The sequence below is a fragment of the Cajanus cajan genome, chromosome 9 (genome assembly GCF_000230855.2).
Source record: "Cajanus cajan strain Asha chromosome 9, NIPB_CcT2T_4, whole genome shotgun sequence".
In the NCBI taxonomy this organism is placed as follows: Eukaryota; Viridiplantae; Streptophyta; class Magnoliopsida; order Fabales; family Fabaceae; genus Cajanus; species Cajanus cajan.
In genome coordinates, this window is record NC_138525.1 from 25670251 (window position 1) to 25691440 (window position 21190).

Sequence of the window (21190 nt, forward strand, 5' to 3'; positions counted from 1 at the left end):
AAAAAAAACGAACGCCAAATGAGGTTATTAGTATAGATTTTATTAAACTGACATGTTTGGAGAATCATAGTACAAAAATAAATAAGAATCAGACATTTTTAGATGTTATTTAATATATTTTATTATTATTTAAAATTTATTAAAAATCATCTTTTTTTTCATATTACCTATAAATTTTATTAAAATATGTAAAAAAAAATTACAGAAAAGAAAAAGAAATTAAAAAAGAAAAAAACTTGCTTTAGTTAAATTTTAAGTTCATGCCGTACAACAAATCTTTTAAAGTTGTAGTTAGTAATATCAAATTTGATTGTTGAAACATTGCTTTTTAAATGCTTTATTATTTAATTTTATATTATGTAATATTTAAATGTTGATATGTTGTATTTATTGTTATTTTAGAACTTTAAAGATCAAAAGATTTTTGAGAGTAAAGTTATTTTGAGGTATTTTTTTAGTCAGATCAAGTTGACTAAGTTCAGGAGAAAATATTTAAGATTTCTCTTAAAACATGAACTTTAAAAGTTCATATGTTAAGAAAAACTAGAGAAAAGTTAGAGAGATAAACTCTAGAGACGTAGATAATCCTTTTCATACTAACCCCATAGAAGTTTCCAAACTCTTCCTCGTAGCTGAGAAGTAGTGTTAAATTGGAAGATTCAAGGCTATGAACTCAGAATCAAGATTGAGAGTGTCATACAACAAACTCTCTAGGATCCTCCATTTTTCCTTCCCTTTTTATTTTTTCAAACAATTTGAGGTAAAAGTTTGTAGATTGATAATTGTTGATTCGTGATTACTGATTTCTATCTGAATTTACTCTTTTGTGGTCGTTAGGATTGAAATCAAGCATGGAGAACCTTCTTGTATTTTGCTTCTTTGAAGGTATTTTGAGAGAAATTAATGGTTTTGGTATAATATGGTTCCATGTTGCTCTTTTTGTTGAAATTGAGTTGTCTATGGTGTATATATGTTAAATGAATGGTTGCATGTTGGTTTAGATTGAGTTTGATGTAGTTTAGGCTAAAATTGCAACCCTGCTAAGTGCAAAAATCACTATTACATCGGACACAACTTCATGGCACCAGGCATGATGCAAGTTAGGGACTTTTTGCATCATTAACGTTGGGTGCGAGATAGGTAGCATTAGGCGTGGGTCAGTTAGGGGCTCTTTGACTTGGTTATGCTGAGTGTGGGAGAAGAGACAAAAGGCATGATTGCCCTAGGAGTTCTCTAACTTGGTGGCATCGGGCACAATATTGGTGGTGTTCGGTGTGAGTAAGTTAAAGGCTCTCTACCTTGATGACGTTAGGTGCAAGTTGAGTAGCGATGGGTATGGGTCAAGTAGAGGCTCTCTACTTGGATGACGTTGAGTGTGAATGGGCTAGAGGCTCTTTTCCTCACAACACCGAGTGTAGGATGAATGACATCGAGCGTGGTCATGTTGAATGAGAAATTTTGACTAAGTTATTTTAATGTTGATTATTTATATGATATATAATGATGAGTGATTCTAGTTCATTGTATACTAATCTATGATGATGTATGATGATGATTTAAGTTGTGTAAAGTTGAGAACGTTTGTTGTTTGAAGTTGTTAAGTTGTAGTATACATGAGATGCATGTTTTAAGTTAAAGTTGCATAAAAACTAGAGGAGAGAAAAGTTGTTTCAAAAATTAAAATATCTCATTGTATGGATATTGGTTGTGGTGCTTTGAGAGCCCAAAGTTGAGAATCGTCAGCGAGTAAGTTACCTTTTGATTGAGAAGTTGTTTTCAATTGTCTCCTCTAGGGTTTTATGTTAAAATAGTATGGTGGAGGTTGAACCATACTTGTCATAAGTAGCCATTGAGTAAGGTACAAAGTTGGAGGCCAAAATCCCTAATTAAGTATTGGAAAGGTGCATAGTATTTGGAGGGTAGTCAGTGGTTTAATTCCATATAGGCTTAGTTATGTTCAGTAAGGTCATGATAAGCTCACACCAAATTTATCGTATCCCTAACAATAGTACTAGATTTTCCTAGTGTAAGTGGCGAAATATGAGAAACTAAAATAAATTGTTAAATAGGTTGCCATGCTTGAAGTTGCCTATACTTGACTTAGAGAAGATAGGTTAGACATTCTGGTTCAATAGAGTCAAGCCACTTAGACTACTCACTCTAGTTGTAAGAGATTTTCATGCTGATATATGTGATGATGCATTAGTTGATTAAGTTGTTTAGTTGTTTATTCAATTGATTTGAATTATTTGAAGTTGTTCAATTGTTGAATATAAGTTGCATATGTTTGATATGTTGTGATTGAAGTTGAAAGTTATGGTTATGTTTTTAAGTTAGAAAACTATTATGTTTCCTTAAGTTGATTATGTTCATGATGTTGATATTTTCCTTATATGATATTATGTTGTTTTCTTTTACAAGTTTACTCTTGCTTTTCCATATGATGGACTAAAATGATTATACTTGGTATGAGAGTAGGATAAGATTAGGTTGGAGGGGATGGTTGGTGGAGGATCATGCTAGAGTTTAGTCTTATTTTTTGTTGAGCTATTCTGACACAACAATTATTTATAGAGATGTTGATCGATGTTAGGGTTTATTTTTGTATTAGTAATTATGTACTTAATGTATATTGTACAAATGTATAGGGTTTTATTATAACCTCATAAGGGGGCTTTATGTTTTGCAGTTAAAATTGGCAAGATCTATTTTATGTTTTCTACACCCTATACATATATCTATTGGATGAATGTCATGCGTTGTTGAATGAGAACCCTAGTGTAGTTGAATTCTTAATGTTTTCCATTGCATAATAACTATATAATACTAAGTGTAGTGATCCGTTGGATTGTTATAACTTCAGTAATTCTAACACAATGATTAAACTTTGTATTAGTATAAAAGTCCTCTTAGCATATAAATATCATAACTATTTGAGGATAAGTAAATGACAATATTAGTATTTAGCACATGAACAAAGAAAAAATAATGATACACAATTAAACATGTATTAATTAAAATCATGGAAGAAACAATTAAGAATCAAAATCCTAGTTTCAAAATTAGACTCGTAATAGATCAGACTACTCATAAGTGATTCTAACTATAAAATATAAAGAAAGGGATCATTTTAATATGTTTAGAGGATAAGTAAGACAAAACTAATTTTAGAATACCATTATCACAACATAAGGAAAATACCATAACTACAATTTCTTAAATATATTGTAGTTTGTTAGTCATGCGTATATTTTAATTTTGAAAACACTAATAAAATGAAAAGACCCATCTTTGACTCAAATCACCTAAAATTGGTGACAATATATTAGTTAAAATTGTAAAATATAAATTTGTGTTCAAAGATTTATTCATTACTCAAAACACTTACAAAGGATGTACCTTTGAGTTATTAATAAAGTTAAGAATAATATTGTTAGAAAAGAATGACTCAATCCAAGAGGGGGGTGAATTGGATTCTATGACACTTTAAAAATTATCAGAGTTCTTAGGATCTTTATTTCAATTCAAACTTTTCTAATATGAATTTTCAAAGAAGTTCCCTAAAGACTTGTTAATGAAGAATGAATCCTATATGCTTTCTTGATTAATCGTTGATAAATTTCAAGGTTAAGAACAATCAATATGCAATACTTTGATTCAGTTTAAAACAATGTTATGCATACAAACATGTTAATCAAGAATACTCAAAGTAAAGGATAAGGGTAAGAGAAGATTGCACAAGTCTTTTATCCTAGTTCAGCCACTCCACATGTGACCTACATCCAGTCTTCAATCATATCCTGATCAAGATTTGTTCCACTATCTTAATGAAGAAGTTTTACAAGCATACCACATATGCATACACTTCTACATTCAAGATAACCACTTTCTTGACCCCAAGAAAGCACCCCTTGTAGAAACCCACTACAAGAATTCCTTACCACTTGAGAAACCTACTCAAGATTTACAATTATTCACAAAGAATTAAAGGAATAAATTCAACTGGAATTCAGAAGCAAATCTTAATCCTTCTCTTTTCAAGAATGTGATGATGATGATGATCTTTTCTCAAAGCATTTCAAAAAACGTTTTACTTCTTGGTTTCACAAAGAAAAAATTCCAAGAAGGTCACAAAGACTTCACAATCATGTTCTTCTCTCTTGTTCTGAAGTTTCAAAATGTAAAAACTATTTATAACATTTTCAGAACCAGATAATCGATTATTTTAAAGGATAATTGATTATTTTGTTCTTCATGATTTCTGGAAATCAACCAAGAACAATTTAATCGATTATTTTGCAGGATAATCGATTATTCCAGAGAGTGATTCCTGGGATAATCGATTATTTCACAAATAATCAATTATTGCAGCAAGGTATCCTTTTTACTTGTTGTTGGAATAATCGATTATATTTAATGATAATCGATTATTTTGAGTCAGTTTTCAAAAACTTTGTTTTATGTCTCAAAATAACTTCTCAAGTTTCTAACTCATCATCATACTCACTCTTAATCAGACTAGATAAAGATTAGCTTATGCACAAAGCACACACATGAAAAATAAGCTCAACAAAACAATACAATTTATGAGCTACTCCTATTACACAACATAAAAGTCATATTTTCCTCTTGACTTTGTTTTTGACTTGTTGATGTCCTTGGTCAAGCTTGATTCTCAGAACCAATACTTTGTTATCATCAAAACCTTCATTCTCTAGATGTGAGTTGATTCACCACTATGAATCTCAACAATCTCCCCTTTTTTGATGATGACAAACCATATAAGCCAAGCCATTTTGTTTTGCCACATTACACAACATTTCAAATCCTGCAAAACAAGCTCAAAAACCTTTCTCCCCCTTTGGACATCAGCAAAAACAAACCAATATATATGTCCAGAGTACACATGTATGAACTTATGCACAATTCTTATTTGCTCATAATCAATGCCACAAGACTGATTTAAACATAACATAGGCATTGTTCCAATCAACTTATATAAAAAATTTTGTGAACTTTGATCACAATATCTAAACCATAAGCATCATATGATCAGCAAAAACATCAATTTGTCAGCCAAAATCACAATGTGCAGTACATTATCATATTTCAAAGTCCAAAAACATTATCAAATATGCCAGCACACATCAACTACCACATATCAATGTTCAAAAATAGAACATTGCACAATCAATCATCAAAACAGAATTATCAACTCATTCCAAACACAATATAACAACAATAAACCTTCACATTGCATCAGAATATAAAGTGTTCAACAAAATAAGCCAAGATAATTATTCAAAAATTAAACGAAATTATAACCCAATTGAAAAACAAAAATTTAAAACTAAAACTTCCTAATTCAAAACAAAACACTAAATCACTCTAAGTCCTCAAGCATCCCAAGTTGAGCCTTAATTCGGTTAATCTCATGATCAAGGTTATCAAACCGATCAAGAATACCTGAATAGATCGACTCGTGCCTCCTAGACATCTCCATAACCGCGTCAAGCTTATTAATCATAATTTGCTCATATGGAGAGAATGCTTTAGGCTCCGCTTCTTGTTCTCTGTCAGGTTCAACTTCGACTTGTGGTGGCTGATCTTCATCATGAGATGGAACACCATCTTCATTAGTTGCAGGTTCAGGAGTCGGAGGGACATCTCTCTTAAATACCAATTTATCTTTCTGCTTCAGCATCCCCATGTGATGCAAGGAAGATTTTTCAATCTTATTAGAGGTATGGAGAATTATCTTTTTCTCCCCTTTCAGATCTACACCTGCTTTTTCAAAAATTCTAGACAATAATAAAGCATATAGAATTGGACCCTCCTCTTTCCTCCTAGCCTTCCACATACAGTCGTTTACCATAGACACCCAATCAATCTTAATCTTTTTCTTGATAACATGCATCAGCAAAATGTCATCCCTTGACATTTGAGCATGATTATGCAAACGAGGTTTAAGCATCCAAGCTATGATAAAAGAAATTAAACGTGAATTTTTCTTAATACCTCCAGCCAAAAATTTTGTATAATTGGTGGTCTCCGGGTTCCTCTGATAGTCTCTGAAAGTTGTCAGCTCCTCAAAATCTCCAAAGTTGAAGGGTTGGGGCTTTGTACTCCCATCTCCGCTCAGCCTGAAAGCTTCCTTCAAAGTTGGACCGTCAAGCTTTATGAGCTTGCCCTTCACCACCGATTGCATTATCCCTTCATTTCTTAAGGCAAAACATAAGAACAACCTTATAAGCTCAGGGTAATAGGGTCCTTCTAGTTCCAAGAACTTTCCAAGATCCTAGTGTTCTAAGAGAGTAGGAAAGCTAAACCCCTCATTCTTGAACCATTTCAGCTTCAAGGTCTTGGGAGGGATAATTCTTCTACCCCCATACCATTCAAAATAATATTCTTGGGTTTTCTCATCAAAAAACCATTTTGAGATGAGTTGCTTCGTTGGCAGAGGATGTTTGCTCCCCCTCACTTCTAGCTTCTTTGTCCTTTTGGAAGATGAAGCCATTGTTGGGTTAAAGATTGGTTCTTTGGTGAAGATGAAGAAGATGAAGGAGATGAAGAAAATGAATGGGTTAGGGTTTGAGAGTTGAGAGAATGTGAGTATTTGGAAAATGAGAGGGTTCAAAGATTATAAAAACCCTAGCACGTTTTTGGGTAGAGGAGAGGTTCCACAAATGAAGAGTAGTGGGAAGTTAAGGGTTGGCGCGAATAAAATCGTTCAAAAACCTGCTAGAAAACCAAGGGTCACGCAAAATAATCGATTATTCTAGAGAGTCATTTCCTCTAACTTGCCCAGATAATCGATTATTTCCAAAATAATCGATTATTCCAGAGACTCTTTGTATTCTTGCTTGTCGCCACCGGCCCAAACGGGCCTCGGCGGTCGCGAAGACAGTCGAGCTCGCTTTTATTTTAGTTTTGAAAATGTATTGGATTATTAGAATGACTTGTTCTCAAACTGAGACCTTGTCGATCTTATCCAATTTATTTATTAAAAGTCTCACCAATCCATGTTAATCCCAAGCGGGACCCTCCATGGATTAGTGGTTTTCGTAGTAAAAGGGTTCGTGGAGTCGCCACCAATGTTTTACTCAAAACATTGGAAAAAGGGATAAGGCAATTGATTTTATAAATCAACTTTGGCCATTACAACCAGAGTTGGGTAAGGGAGTCGGTTACGCGTGGGGAAGGTGTTAGCACCCCACAGCGCCCCTTTCGGGTTCCCTATGACAGATTATTTCTAAAATAACAGTGTAAAATTACTAAATTACCCCTATTTATTCTAAGCAATTATAAATTAACTATCTACATGATGACAGTTTAAATATGCACACAGAAAGCAGTAAAAGGAAGGACTTTAAGAAGAAACCTTTGAAGCGTGCTTTTATATATTTCGTAAAACTGGGAAGCTTTTTGGCGTTCCCTCGCTCTACAAGCTCGCTCGCTCCTTCCTAAAAACTTTTGACTACGGAAATCCGGAGGATTTCCCTTCGACTAGGTTCGATCCTCAAGCAAAATGGCTCGGGGCTCAAGAACTTCGTCGGATCAACTCTCCAAGTGATTTCTAGGGCAGAACACTGCTCAAAAACCCCAGAATACTCAAGGAGAGGGTTGAAACTGTGTGAAAAAGTGTAGAATGACGTCCAATTGACGTCATATTTATAGGGAACAGGCCCAATACGGCCGTATTGAGTTCACTGCGGCTGTATTGAAGCTTCAATACGGCCGTATTGATTTCAGTACGGCCGTATTGAAGTTTCAGAAACTTCAATACGGCCGTATTGAGTTCACTGCGGCCGTATTGAAGCTTCAATACGGCCGTATTAAGTTCAGTACGGCCGTATTGGGCTTCATTCCCTCCACTTCCTTATTTTGAGCTATTCTAAGACCTCTAGACCTACAGAGAACCCTCCTAGGGCCTTCCAGGAGTCCTTCTGGCTGATCTTCCTTCAGTCTTCGAGAGTCTTCAAGCTTTATTTTCGACCCGGGCAATTTTAGGGGTCTACAGCTGCCCCCCCTTTACTTAGTCAAACGGTCTTTTGGTGTACCGATTGACAAGTAAAGGAGTTGACCCAATTGTCCGGGTAATGTGCCATCCTTCCGACTTGTAGTGTCTTCAGGTGGGAAAATTGTTGAGTAGCCTCTCCAGGTTGTTGCATACCTCGGCGCTTCTGACAACCTCGGTAGCTAAGTTTAACACCAACGTGCCTCTGACGACGCTGATGGCTGAGTATTGTCTCTCCAGACCTTGAGTATTGTCTCTCCAGACCTTGAGTACTGTCTCTCCAGACCTTGAGTACTGTCTCTCCAGACTTTGAGTACCGTCTCTCCAGACTTTGTTTGAGTGCTGTCTCTCCAGACTTTGTTTGAGTGCCGTCTCTCCAGACTTTGTTTGAGTATCGTCTCTCCAGACTTTGTTTGAGTACCGTCTCTCCAGACTTTGTTTGAGTACCGTCTCTCCAGACTTTGTTTGAGTACCGTCTCTCCAGACTTTGTTTGAGTACCGTCTCTCCAGACTTTGTTTGAGTACCGTCTCTCCAGACTTTGTTTGAGTACCGTCTCTCCAGACCTTGTTTGAGTACCGTCTCTCCAGACCTTGTTTGAGTATCGTCTCTCCAGACTTCGTTTGAGTACTGTCTCTCCAGACTTCGTCTGAGTACTGTCTCTCCAGACTTCGTTTGAGTACCGTCTCTCCAGACTTTCTTTGAGTACTGTCTCTCCAGACTTCGTTTGAGTACTGTCTCTCCAGACTTCGTTTGAGTACCGTCTCTCCAGACTTCGTTTGAGTATCGTCTCTCCAGACTTTGCCTCTCAAAATGAGGTAGTTGAGTATAGTTTGTCTCCACAGTCCACAATGCTGCTTCGACGGTTTGTTTTTCTGATTTTGTGCCGCTGAGGGCTGGATAACGCAGGGATCCGTCTAGGGGATGTGCAGTCATTCACAGGTTCCTGTGCCCCAACTTGCATTGCATTGTTGGTACCCATGGGGAATTTCTGACTCCTCGGGGTGTAGACACAGATGCTCTTTCTCTCTGAGTTGAGCGATGCCTTATGTTTGGCTGACGTCCTTTGACGTTGGTGGAGTATCCCGGTTTATCCTTATTCGGGTATCTCTTTTTGATTTTCTGATTTTTGCTGCCTCTGTGTAGGCTGTTATCCGCTGGGGATTCTGGATGTTGATTTTGTCTCCACAGTCCACGATGCTGCTTCGACGATTGTTTTTGATTTTTGTGCCACTGAGGGCTGGATAACGCAGGGATCCGTCTAGGGGATGTGCAGTTACTCATAGGTTCTTGTGTCCCAACTTTCCATTGAGTAGTTGGCGCCCATTGAGGAATTTCTGTTTCCTTGGGGTGTAGACACGAAGATGCTCTTTATGAGATGAGCAGTGCCTTATGATTGGCTGACGTCCTTTGGACGTTGGTGGAGTATCCCGGTTATCCTTATTCGGGTAACTCTTTTTAATTTTTGGATTTTGTTGCCTCTGTGTAGGCTGTTATCCGCCAGGGGATTTTGTCATTGGTTGTGATTGGCCTCTTCTGTTAGGCAGATCATCTTGATGTTCAATGATAGGCTGAGAGCCGGATTCCGCTTGGGGAATGATTATTGATCTTTTCGATTTTTTCTCTTTTTTGAAAGAGTGCCTTTGAATAGGCGAATTATCTTGATGTTTGATGATTGGCTGAATGCCGAATTCCTCTTGGGGAATGGTTATTGATCTTTTTGATTTTTTCTCTTTTTGAAGGGGTGCCTCTTGAGTAAGCGACTGGGGATTTGAAGTTCAGTGTTCGGCTGAGTGCCAAATTCCGCTTGGGGAATGGTTATTGATGTTTTTTGATTTTTCTCCTTTTGCAGGGATGCCTCTGAGTAGGCGACTGGGGAATGTGGGATCTTATGTATCCCAGAGTATTATTTAGGAAGCCTCTGCAGGCTTAGCCTCACTCAACGCTTGAGCTGGAGAGCTATCTTTACTGAGGAAGTTTAAGTCCTTTGACTTGGATATTGTTTGGATGATCGCACTTCCATTGGGGATTGCGTCGATTTTGCTTTGATAGCTCTCGCTGGGGATTTTTCCGTGAGCTTGAGCTGAGGTTCCCTCTGGGGAGTATTATTTCTGCGAGCCTCTCCAGGCTCAGTTATTCTGCATACTGTGGAGGATGTGGAGTATTATTTTGGTAAGCCTCTCCAGGCTTAGTTATTCTGTACAAATTGTTTGTTGGATTTTCTATATCCTTGCCTTTTTTCATTTTCGGCTTTTTCTGTATTTTGCCTTTTCTTCTGATTTGGCTTTTTCTGTATTTTGCCTTTTTTATGTTTTTGGCTTTTGCTGTACAGAAATTAAAAGTGCTAAAGAAATTAAATTCAGTTATTATGAGAGAGTATTATTTCGGCAAGCCTCTCCAGGCTCAGTTATTTTGTAGGAGTATTATTTCGGCAAGCCTCTCCAGGCTCAATTATTCTGAAGGAGTATTATTTCGACAAGCCTCTCCAGGCTCAATTATTCTGTGGGAGTATTGTTTCGGCAAGCCTCTCCAGGCTCAGTTATTTTGAGAGAGTATTGTTTCGGCAAGCCTCTCCAGGCTCAGTTATTCTGAGAGTATTTTTTCGGCAAGCCTCTCCAGGCTCAGTTATTCTGAGAGTATTCTTTCGGCAAGCCTCTCCAGGCTCAGTTATTCTATATGATGCTGTTGATTTTCTGAATCTTTGCATTTTGCTTGCTGCTGTCATACACAAGCAATTTTCTATTTTTCTATTTTATGCGGTTGCCTCATGATAAGGTCTTTAAATGTGCAACTAATGTGTGTGTGATGCACAAATGCAATACAATTTTTTTTGTTTTTGTTCATTTATTTAGAAAAGTGAGTGGCTCTCCCTATCCTCTTCTTCTTGGAGGACTTTCTGTCATTGACGCGAGGGAGTATTTTTGTGAGCCTTTATGCAGGAGATTATGGATTTTACAGGAACCCCTCCAATTTTCTTTTATTGACCGATTATTAATGGAATTTCGTACAATTTTTATGAAAAACCAATTCAGAGGCATAATCACATGGTCAAGAAAGAAAAGAAACAAATGGATATTTTTATTGATATTCACAAGTGTTTTTACAGAAAGATATACAGAAGGAAATTTCTGAAGAATGGCTGGCCAAGGTAGGCTATACATTTTTGGCTTAAACAATTATATCTGTAATTGTCGCTCTTCCCGTTCCCCTAATCGTTTCAGGTGAGATGCCTGAGCCAGGAGTGTAGATACTGCAAGACGCTTGCTTCTAGAAGATTATCACTTGAACCGCCTTTCGGTTTTCGGTTCAAGTGATCGTTGCTTGCTTTGTTTTTATATCTTATTCTTTTGCCCCTAACTTTTGCTTAGGACGTATCCTAACGGGGTAAATTTGCCTTTGTTTTGCCTAGTACCCTTGTACTGGCAGGCTTTTTATTTTGCCCCAACTTTTGCCTAGGACGCCCTTTTTGGGTTTTCATCCTAGCGGGCCTATGCAAGCAACGTCTTCAAGCGTAGTACTTCTTTACCACGTCAGTGTTGACTGGGTATAGAAGTTCTTCTCCATCCATGTCTGTGAGGATCAATGCTCCTCCTGAGAAGGCTCGTTTTACCACGTATGGTCTTCCGTGATTTGGGGCACACTTTCCGATTTTGTCCTTTTGAGTTGGTAACAGTTTCTTAATTACCAACTTTCCCTCATGGTAGACTCGAGGGTGGACTTTCTTGTCAAAAGCCTTTTTGATCTTCCTCTGATAGGCTTGACCATGGCATATGGCGTTCAGCCATTTTTCTTCAATGAGGTTCAACTGGTCATACCGGCTTTGAACCCATTCTTCTTCGGAAAGTTTTGCTTCCATGATTACCCTTAGAGAAGGTATCTTGACTTCGACGGTAGAACTGCCTCCATCCCATAGACGAGGGAGAATGGAGTAGCTCCTGTAGATGTGTGTACTGAAGTCCTATAACCATGAAGAGCGAAGGGTAACATCTCGTGCCAGTCTTTAAATGAGGCAACCATCATTTGCCCTATTTTCTTAATGTTCTTATTGGTTGCCTCGACTGCCCCATTCATCTTTGGCCGATATGGGGAAGAGTTGTGGTGTTGGATCTTGAATTCTTGGCACAGTTCTTCCACCATTTTGTTGTTTAGATTAGATCCATTATCAGTGATGATTTATTTCTCCATGCTTCCACTAGATTATTCTAAAATCTTTTTTGACAAGAGAGAAGAGAAAGGAAAGATATTTTTGTTCTGAAGTTTGTGTTTTAGAGAGGATTTATTTTTCAAAAATGGTTTTTGTAAGAATGGATGGCCGAGGTAGGCTTATGTGTTTAGGCTTGTTTGATTAAACACTTATGAAGTTAAAAAGTCGTGTTGTGATTTGACAACTTGGATAGCTTCCCTTGAACCTATCTTGAATTCGGTTCATGGTACCATCATGGATTTCTTTTTTATTTTTTGATTGTCCTTATTTTTGCCTAAAACACCCTTTTGTGGTGTTTTAGCGGACTTTTGTTTTTGTTTATTTTTGTAACCCTGACTTTTGCCTAGGTCACCCTTTTGTGGGATTCCTAGCGGGTCTTTTGCTCTTATTTTGAAAGATTTCTTTTTACCCATGATGGCACTTGTCAAGGCCAAGGGAAGGTGCTCCAAGTTGTCACACACACCTCCACATAAAAATGATGTGGGTTTATTATTATTAAGATGATTTTAACCTCATTCATGTTTATTCAAACAGGGTTAAAAAATAATGTGGTTTAGAATTTTATTATAAGCAAGAAAAGAAGCAATGAAGAATGATTTTATTATAATCATAGCGGAAACATGTGTCCTTATTTCATCACTGATATGGGTCCCAATATTGACCTCTTATATCTCTCGGCCATGCCCCAAATTTACAGTCTCCAATTTCTCTTGACGAGCTTCTTGATCTAGCAATCTTTGCAGATCCGGAGAAATGGTCTCCTCATCACTGTCCAACTCAACCCTTTCACCTTCGGATCCCGGTCAGAGCGAACAATTACAGACATAATTATTTTATTGGTTCTGTTTAGGTTTAGAATTATTAATGTTAATGAGGAAAGAGAGAAAAGAACAAAAAAGAGAATAATGTGAAAAAATGCCTCTTTATTGATATGTATTAAAACTGTACAAAAACCCTTATTTACATGAAAAGGTTCTCATGATCTCGGGTACTGATCATGAGTCCCTAAAAGAGAAATATGAAGGGGCCCTATCGTGGCTTGTTCTTCCCTCTACTCCTGCTTTGGCAGAGGATTCTTGCTCACGTCGGGCGCTGTCGAATCAAAGGTGACCCACCCGGCATCAATAAGGTTTTGGACCTTGTATTTGAGAGCTAGGCATTTCTCTGTTGAATGCCCTGGTGCCCCCGAATGGTATAAACATTTGTCTTGTGGCTTGTACCAATCGGGGTAAGGTGGGTCGATCTTCCTTGGTGGAACATGAGCTAGAAGTTTGGCTTCTACTAGCTTCGGCAGGAGATCGCTATAAGTGGTCGGAAGTTTATCAAACTTCTTCACAGGGGTGAATTGCGATCTTCCTGACTTCGAAGTGGAAGAAGATGAAGAAATGGTTATGGCGTTGACTCCTTCCTCCTTCTTCTTCCCGAAGGTCTTCTTAGCTTCGAATGATTGGGAGGGCTTTGCTAGCTTCCCACTTTTAAGTCCTTGTTCCACTCTCTCCCCAATGGTGATGATGTCCGAGAAGAGTGTCGTTGTGTTCCCTATCATTTTATCGTAATAGGGACCAGTCAACGAGTTGATGAATAAGGACACCGTCTCCTTATCCGACAGCGGGGGCTCTATCTGTGCCGCCAACTCCCTCCATCGTTGGGCGTACGCCTTGAAAGATTCATCATTTTTCTTACTCAAGGCTTGAAGATCTGACCTATCGGGTGTTAGGTCGATGTTGTATTTATAGCGCTTGAGAAAGGCGTCGGCCAACTGCCTCCATGTATGTACTAGATTTCCATCTAGCTGCATATACCAATTGAGCGCAGTATCGGCTAAGCTCTCTTGGAAGCAATGGATCAAGAGCTTTTCATTTGTGGCATATGCAGCCATCTTTCGGCAGTACATGGTGAGATGACTCTTAGGGCAAGTCGATCCCACGTACTTTGGGAAATCCGGCACTTTAAATTTAGGAGGGAATTGGATGTCCCTCACTAAACACATGTCGGCGGCATCCTTGATGTCAAAATCATGCCCCTCCATAGCCCTTAGCCGATCCTCGAGGGCGTGGAATTGTTCTTTAGAAACTTCGGGCTCTTTAATCATGATTCCAGCCCCAAGGTGATGGGTTCCTCCTTCCATGGTTGATGTAGAGTATGAAGGGGAAGACCTTGCCCTTGATCTAGGTTCAACAAGGAAGACAAAAAGGGAAGTTTAGGATGGAGAAAAGGAAGATGGCCGTGAGGTCTAGGTGGTTGGGCGGAAACTTTTTAGGTGATGGTGTTTGGTGATTTAGGTTGGCTCACTCCAAGGTAGGTGGAGGCCACTCTAGGTATCACTCTCCAAGGGTGGAGAATGAAGGTAGGCTAGCCGAAGCAACCCTAGGGACTAAGGATAGGATTTGAGGCAAAGAAATGCTCTCTCAAATTCATATAATCCAAAGTATTTACAAGTGGTGGGGTGTTGGGTATTTATAGGAGGGGAGGCATCTAGGGTTGCATTTGGAGCAATGCATGGCCGAAATTCACAAGGCAAATGCACTCCAAATGCAATGCCAAATGAACCCTAGATGCTACTTGGTGGCCAAGGATGGAATCTAAGGGGTTAGATTGGCTACAACTAGGTGCATGATAAGTCCATGCAACCTTTGCCCTCCACTTGGGCCTAAGCCTTTCTAACACCAAAAATATGTCCAAAAACCACCAAAATAGGCGTCACCTCCTAATGGAATACCCTAGCCCAAAATAAAAACCCTAATCATCTAAGGCACCCCATAATACAAGGGTAAAATGGGAAATACAAGGAAAATAAATCCTATGACTAAAATACCCCAAAATACAAGGGTAAAATTGGCAAATAAAATAAACCCTATACTAATGAGGCCTAGGAGAGTACTAATACTCTATGATCATGAGGAGAGTATCCTTTGGTGTGTGAACACCCTCCTCCTCTTCAACTCTCCTAGCCATGGACCTAGTGATGGGGCCCACGTGTGTCTTCAAGGATGGTCCTCCATCATCCCCTCCTTCTTGAGAAGCATCTGTCCTCAGATTAGATTCCTCATCTAAATCCTCAGCTCCTAAAAATGGTGTGAGATCACAAACATTAAAAGATGAGCTAGTGCCATAATCAGAAGGAAGGTCTAATATATATGCATTGTCATTTATTTTGTGAAGGACTTGGAATGGTCCATCTCCCCTAGGATTTAGTTTTGACATCCTTTGAGTAGGAAATCTATCCTTCCTCAAATGAAGCCAAACCCAATCCCCAACTTCAAAAGTGAGTTTCTTTCTTCCTTTGTTGTTGTATTTGGCATATTTTTGAGTTTGTTGTTCAATTTGACTCTTGACCTTTTCATGGTATTTCTTAATAAAATCCGCCCTAGATACTCCTTCTTTGTGGAACAAGGAAGGGGTGTTAGGGAGGGGTAAAAGATCAAGAGGAGTGATTGGATTAAAGCCATATACAACTTCAAAGGGGGAAAGATTAGTAGTTTTATGGACTACTCTATTATATGCAAATTCTAAATGGGGGAGACAATCATCCCAAGTTTTCTTATTTCCTTTGAGAAGTACCCTCAACAAAGTAGATAGGGATCTATTTACTACTTCGGTTTGGCCATCGGTTTGAGGATGACAAGTAGTAGAATAGAGGAGCTTAGTTCCTAGTTTTTCCCATAAAACTTTCCAAAAGTGACTAAGGAACTTAGCATCCCTATCGGACACAATTGTTTTGGGTAGACCATGCAAACGGACTACTTCCCTAAAGAAAAGTTTAGCTATATAGCTAGCATCGTCCACTTTGTGGCATGGTATAAAATGAGCCATTTTGCTAAAACGGTCCACTACCACAAAGATGGAGTCAAATCCCCTTTGAGTTCTTGGAAGCCCAAGCACAAAGTCCATGCTAATATCTACCCAAGGGGAGCTAGCTATGGGAAGAGGGGTATAGAGTCCATGAGGCATTACTCTTGATTTAGCCTTCAAACAAGTAATGCATTTGGAGCAATGCCTTTGGACATCTATTCTCATGTGTGGCCAATAAAATTTAGCTTTCAAAAAACTTAGGGTTTTATCAACCCCAAAATGGCCCATGAGACCTCCTTCATGACTCTCTTTGACCAAAAGTTTTCTAATGGATCCTTGGGGTATGCAAAGTTTGCCCATTCTAAAAAGATACCCCTCAAGAAGATAGAATCCATCAAAAGGCTTTTGGAGACACTTGGCATAAGTGGCTTGGAAGTCTAAGTCAAGCTCATACAATTCCTTTACATCATCAAAGCCAAGTATTTGTGTTCCTAAGGTGGAGAGCAAGGTGTGCCTCCTCGAAAGAGCATCGGCTACCACATTGCTCTTTCCCTTTTTATATTTGATGATGTAGGGAAATTGTTCAAGGTATTCCACCCACTTTGCATGCCTTTTGTTCAACTTCCCTTGCCCTCTAAGATACTTGAGTGACTCATGATCGGTGTGAATAACAAATTCTTTAGTCACTAAGTAATGCTCCCAAACTTGTAGAGCTCTTATGAGGGCATAGAGTTCCTTGTCATAGGTGGGATAATTCAAGGTGGCCCCATGAAGTTTTTCACTAAAGTAAGCAATGGGGTGACCTCCTTGAAGTAACACGGCACCTATGCCCAAACCGGATGCATCACATTCTAGCTCAAAAGTTTGTTCAAAATTTGGTAGAGCTAGAATGGGTGCATTGGTGAGTTTCTCTTTTAAGGTTTTGAACGCTTTTTCTTGGGCTTCACCCCAAAGGAAGGGTACATCCTTCTTAACAAGCTCATTAAGAGGGGATGCAAGTGTGGAGAAGTCCTTTACAAACCTCCTATAAAAGCTAGCTAGGCCATGAAAACTTCTAACTTCTCCAACACTCTTTGGGGTGGGCCATTCTTGGATAGCCTTTATTTTCTCGGAGTCAACTTGGACTCCCTCTTTGCCAACAATGAAACCCAAAAATTTTACTTGTTCTTGGCAAAAGGTACATTTTTCAAGGTTGGCATAGAGGTGGTTGACTCTAAGAATTATTAAGACTTGCCTTAGATGCCCAAGGTGATCATCTAAGGTCTTACTATACACAAGGATGTCATCAAAGTAGACAACCACAAATTTTCCTATGCAATCCCTAAGAATATGATTCATTAGGCGCATGAAAGTACTAGGGGCATTAGTAAGGCCAAAAGGCATCACTAACCACTCATATAAACCAAATTTGGTCTTAAAAGCGGTTTTCCACTCATCACCTTCTTTGATTCGAATTTGGTGATAACCACTCTTAAGGTCAATCTTGGAAAATATGATGGCCCCATGCAATTCATCTAACATATCATCTAACCTAGGGATTGGGTGCCTATACTTTATTGTAATGTTATTGATGGCCCTACAATCCGTGCACATCCTCCATTTGCCATCTTTCTTAGGCACCAAAAGAACGGGGACGGCACAAGGGCTAAGGCTCTTTTGAACCCAACCCTTCTTCAACAAGTCATCAACTTGAGTTTCTATCTCTTTGGTCTCTTGTGGGTTAGTCCTATAGGCGGGCCTATTAGGAAGACTAGAACCCGGTATGAGGTCTATTTGATGTTCTATTCCTCTTAAAGGTGGAAGTCCACTAGGGACTTCTTGAGGAAATAGATCATCAAACTCCTTTAAAAGTTTTTGAACCTCTTGAGGTAGAGACTCAAGCTCATGACTAGTGGCAGCAAGTGTCTCTTTGAAATAGAGAAGGTACAAAGGTTGTTCAATCAAAAGTGTGTTTTTGATATCATTTTTAAGGGATAAAACACTTTTATGAACAACTTCTTTAGAGGGGACACTTTCCTCTAAACTTGGCACCTCCTCTTTCCCTTCTTTATTCTTAAGGGAAAGGTCTTTTTTTTCTTTCTTTGGCTTTTTATTATTATTTTTTTTTCCTTCTTCCTCTCTTTTGATTTTCATCTTGAGTTGGTCCTCATACACTTGAAAAGGTGATAGAGGACACAACACAATCTTTTTACCTAAGTGATGGAAACTTATTTTGTTGGTTAGGCCATCATGAATAGTTTTTTTATCAAATTGCCAAGGCCTCCCAAGTAGAATATGACTAGCATCCAATGGCACTATATCACATAAAATTTCATCTTGGTATTTGCCAATGGAGATAGGTATATTCACTTGTTGATTAACTTCAATACCTCCCTCCTCATTGATCCATTGTAATTTGTAAGGCTTTGGGTGAGGCATCGTAGTTAAGGATAGCTTATCCACCAATCTAGTACTACAACAATTGCAACTAGATCCACTATCCACAATAAGAGAACAAGTGTTTTCTAAAACCTTGCACCTTGTATGAAACAAGTTCTCTCTTTGGGATTGGTCTAGGGTACTAGATTGGTTTCCAAGAAGCCTTCTAACCATTAACAAGTCTCCTTCACAAGGGTGAGTTTCTTCCTCGGACTCTAAGTTTTCTTCATCACTTGAAGGTGAAGAAGTAGCTTCATCAAGGCTACTATAGTGGTCTTGCCCCTTTAAAATCATGATTTTCTTTGTTGGGCATTGAGAGGCAATGTGCCCTCGACCAAGGCATTTAAAGCACTTGATGTCACTAGTCTTAGTGTCTTTGAAAGTTGTCCTTTGAGAGGTTTCTTTTTCTTTTTCTTTAGGGAAAGGATTGGAAGAGGGGCCCTCCTTCTTGAAGCTCTTGGAATAAGATGGAGTGGAGTCTTTTCTAAAAGTTTTTCTTTTGAGTTGGTGCTCCACTCTAGAACAAAGTTGAACAAGCTCATTCAAATCTCTATATGGTAAGAGCTCAACTTTGTCCCTTATTTCAAGGTTAAGACCACTTTGGAATCTTGAGATAGTGGTCCTCTCTTCTTCCCTTATCCCAGCCCTCATCATGAGTAACTCCATAGATTGCCTATATTCTTCCACACTAGAGGACCCTTGTTTTAATCTTTGAAGCTTATCCATAAGCTCTCGGTCATAGTATGGAGGAATATGCCTCCTTCTTAAGGCACTACGGAGCTCATTCCAATATTGAATTGGAGGCTCTTGGTTTATTCTTTTTTCTTTTTCTAAGGAGGTCCACCAATACATAGCATGCCCTTGGAAGCTAAGGGTTGCTAAAGAAACCTTTCTATCCTCACTTATTCCATGGCAAGAGAAAAGTTGCTCCACTTTCATTTCCCAATCTAGATAAGTTTCAACATTATCTTTGCCATGAAATGAGGGAAGATTGATGTTGGGTTCCCTATTGGAAGACTCTCTATTTCTATGATGCCTTGGGGGCCTTTGATAGTAATCATCATTGTGATGACTACTAAAGAAGAGATCACTTGGAGGTTGGGTATGATGCCCTTCCTCCTCATGAGCACTTGCATACATATGCCCTTTTCCTCTTGAGGGTTGAGGAGAAGTGACTTTTGGTCTTGAACCACTAGCCTCTCCTCCCACAACTAATCTTTCTAGCAATCTTTTTATTTCATCATTATTCTTTTCTAACTCTTTTTCTTTTCTTCTTAATTCTTCTTCTCTTTTTATATTTTCCTCTTCTTTTTTTCTTAGGTACTCTTTCAATTCCCTAAGTTCATCCCTAACACTAGACCTAGTGCTACGAGAATTATGACCATGGACACTAGAATGATCACTCATCTTTGATCAAGAAAAAGGTTTTCACAAATTGTTTTCAAAAAGGGATTGAAAATGGTTTTCACAAAGAGTGAGTGATAAAAGGTTTTCACAAATTAAAGGTTTTCAAGGTGCAAGATAGGTAGGAAAGGCCTAAGTGCACAAAGTGAACTTTCAAGGGGAGGTGGACTACAAAGAATCACTTAATAACCAAGCCCTCTCAAGTAAAAATCACTAAGCCTTTTCTACTTTTCTTACAAAACAATTTGGCACAACAATTAAGTGTGTGTGTGCACGTTACCCCTAGTAGGCCAAAGCAAGCCTTCTAATCGTAATTGCACAAAGCTAAAGTCCTAAGCAATTTATACTACTAAAAGCTTTAAAACATGCAAAGGAAAGCACTTAAAACATGTTCTAGTCGAGGTCCTAGGTGAAGGTTTTCAAATCACCTTCAACTACACGAACTAAAACCAAGTTGAAGAGGTTTAAAAATGGCCAAATTACAAACCAAAATAATGAGACTAAGGCCAAAAACAACAAAGAGGCCGAGAGAGAAAATTAAGCAAAAATTAGATAAAAACAAGGATTTAAGTCTTCAAACTCCTCCAATTGGGTCCCTTCACAATGAACAAACGTGTTAGACCTCTCCAAGTGTTTGTTCACTCCTTTTTGTGTGGTGTAAGTCCCTCCAAAGGCTAGGCTTGGATTCGGTTCACCCCTCCACTCAAATCCACCAAAGGTGTGAAAATTGACTAGAGTGGGTTTTGACCTACAATGAAATTAAAACCAACCCAAAGAAAGAGTCCAAGAAATAAAAACTGAAAAGCACAATTAAGAAAGGCTAAACTCAAAGAGAATTTAAGATGACAAAACAAAAGAGGCCAAGAAAGACAAGCTAAAAAAAATTAAGACTCAATCAAAGAAAGGAGGCACACAAAGAGAATAATCCTAGAAAAGCACTAGAATGAATAAGTGTTTTAGTTCACTTGATTAAGTCCTTTATAGTTTCGGTCCAGCCAAAGGAAAAGTCCCAAAATAAGGTCAAAATGTCATAGGTTCAACTCCCAAATGCATAGGTATTTGTCCAAGTCCACAAGTCTAGCAACAAGTCCTTTTTGGTCCAAATTTTTTTTGTTCTTTGATGTTGTTCTTTGTTGCTCACGGCAATTTTTCTTTTATAAGTCTTGGGTCCGAATTTTTTTTTAAATTAAGCCCAATTGTTGCTTAGGTTTTGCACTTGTGGATGGTCAAAAATTAGGTTAAACTTTTAGGAGAGGAGGTGATGACAAGTGGCATGAATTTAGAGGTCCAAAGGGAATCTTTTTAGTGGAATTGGTTTTGTACTAATTTGGACAAGTAGTTTTGCACAAAAAATTCA